This window comes from Benincasa hispida, chromosome 10 (genome assembly GCF_027475165.1).
Source record: "Benincasa hispida cultivar pf3 chromosome 10, pf3_genome.v1.1, whole genome shotgun sequence".
Classification (NCBI taxonomy): domain Eukaryota; kingdom Viridiplantae; phylum Streptophyta; class Magnoliopsida; order Cucurbitales; family Cucurbitaceae; genus Benincasa; species Benincasa hispida.
The window spans coordinates 53,509,861-53,511,923 of NC_143487.1; the positions used below are offsets into that span (position 1 = coordinate 53,509,861).

Here is a 2,063-nt window from a genome sequence, read left to right on the forward strand (position 1 = left end):
GGCAGTGTCATTCTTTATTCTTTCAGAGCCTCTGCCTCCATAACCATCATCAATCTAGTCATCCATGTTCCACGATATGCGGTCAAGGATGACCTTGGCCTCGGTATACGTCATGTCCATAAAACCTCTTGCTGCGGAGGCGTCAGCAACAGCTTGCGTCGATCTGTTTAGGCCATTGTAAAATGTCTCCATCAAAATGCAATCGGGTATCCCGATATGAGGGCAGTTCTTCACCAATCTTCGAAATCGCCCAGGCGGTTCTCAGGGTCTCATTGTCCATGTGCTCAAAGTTTAACACGTCCTTTCGTCGCCTTGTGTTGACGGCTGACCGTAAGAACTTCTTCATCAATCGCTCAACCAGCTGATCCAATGATGTATTCTCGTTCGGCTCTAGTGAGTGAGTCCACCTCTTGGCTTTGTCCCTCAAGGTGTGAGGGAATAAATACAGTCTAATATCCTCAAAGGTAACGTCAGGTAATGAGAAGTTGCTGCACATTTTGACAAAACTGATAAGGTAGGCATGCAGGTCTTCACCTTGCAGACCCCCAAATTTCCCTACGTTCTGGATCATTTGGAGCATGACCGGTTTTATTTCAAACCTTGCGTTCTCCTCTACTATAGGCCTCGAAATCCATGGGATTTATCTAAACTATCAAATTCATGTTTAAAGCTTTTTTTAAAAAAGAAAAAAAAATCATAAAAGCATTTAAAATTAGACATCAAATTAAAACTAAATACAAATTTAGAACTTTGAAGACTATAATTTAAGGAGTAAAAATTGTGAACCTTGCTTTTTCTTTTTTTTTTTTTTTCCATTTATCTTGACATCTTCCTCTAAGTACATGTTACTTGATATTTTTTTCATAAAAAACATCAATTAATTAAAAGTTGTGAATATCGAGAAATGTATTTTTTTTTTGTAGTGATACATATATATATGTATGTATGTATGTATAGATTAAAGTAATAATATTTTTATTAACTTAGTTTTAGTATGTTTTGTCTCGTTTTTAACCTCTACCACCACCTTGGTTTTTTTTTTTTTTTTTTTTAACAAATAAGTGGAGTAAGTTGAATTAGGTTGATTTTGCTAAAGTAATACATTTACTAAGTGACGTATGTATTTTAGTGCAATATTGATAAACAATTTATACCAGATTAGTAATACATACTATATGTCATTTGAGCTAAATCTTCTATACCAACAGGAAGGGTCCAGAGCCATGGCTGAACAAATATGCAGTTTTGGATCGGGTCTGTTTGGCTGGTGATAGTGCCGGCGCAAACATCTGCCATCACTTGGCTACTCAAGCAGGTTCATCAGTAGAGCAATTAGGCGGAGTGAAGGTGGTGGCAATGGCTTTGATTCACCCATTCTTCGGCGACGGGGGAGACGATACGCTGTAGAAGTATCTGTGTTCAGATCAGATCAGGTTGGTGAGTCCAACCATAGAGGATCTGGTAAAGCTGCCATGTGGGAGAGTGGATTTTTTTTGGCGGAAGAAGATTTTTTGAAGTTTAGAGGTAGAAATTACGATGAGGATTTGAAGAGGAGCGGGTGGAATGGGGCGGTGGAGATGGTGGAGCACGACGAAAAAGGTCATGTGTTTCATTTGAAGAAGCCAGAGAGTGAAAAGGCAGTTGATTTGTTGGAAAAATTAGCCGCTTTCATCAACTTAGATTAGAACATAATTTATGTTTATTACAAATATTTAAAAAAAATGTTAAATAACTATTTGTTGAAGATTTATTGATGAACTAATTAGAGAAGGGAAGTTTTCGTTCCTTAAATCTATGTGTTTGAAAACTTTAATGTACTCTTAAATAAATTAGATTAAAACTAATATATAGTTGGTCTTTTGTATTTGAATGAGATTGATTTCTATTTCTCTTCCTGATATTTACTTAAAACGTTGAGACTTTTTTTTCATCTTCTTAAAGGAATACAATAAAGAGGAATTACATGATTAAATCATTGACACCATTTGGACAAACAACTATGGTTAAGAAATCTAGAGAAATTTTGTACAATTCTCCACCATAGCTTTTTGAGCAAGGAGATG

At 36.1% G+C, this 2,063-nt stretch overlaps 1 pseudogene; it reads left to right on the forward strand.

Moving 5' to 3' along the window:
- The first annotated feature begins 520 nt into the window (after positions 1–520).
- On the forward strand, positions 521–1,685 carry LOC120089144 (putative carboxylesterase 2; annotated as a pseudogene).
- The last annotated feature ends 378 nt before the right edge of the window (positions 1,686–2,063 follow it).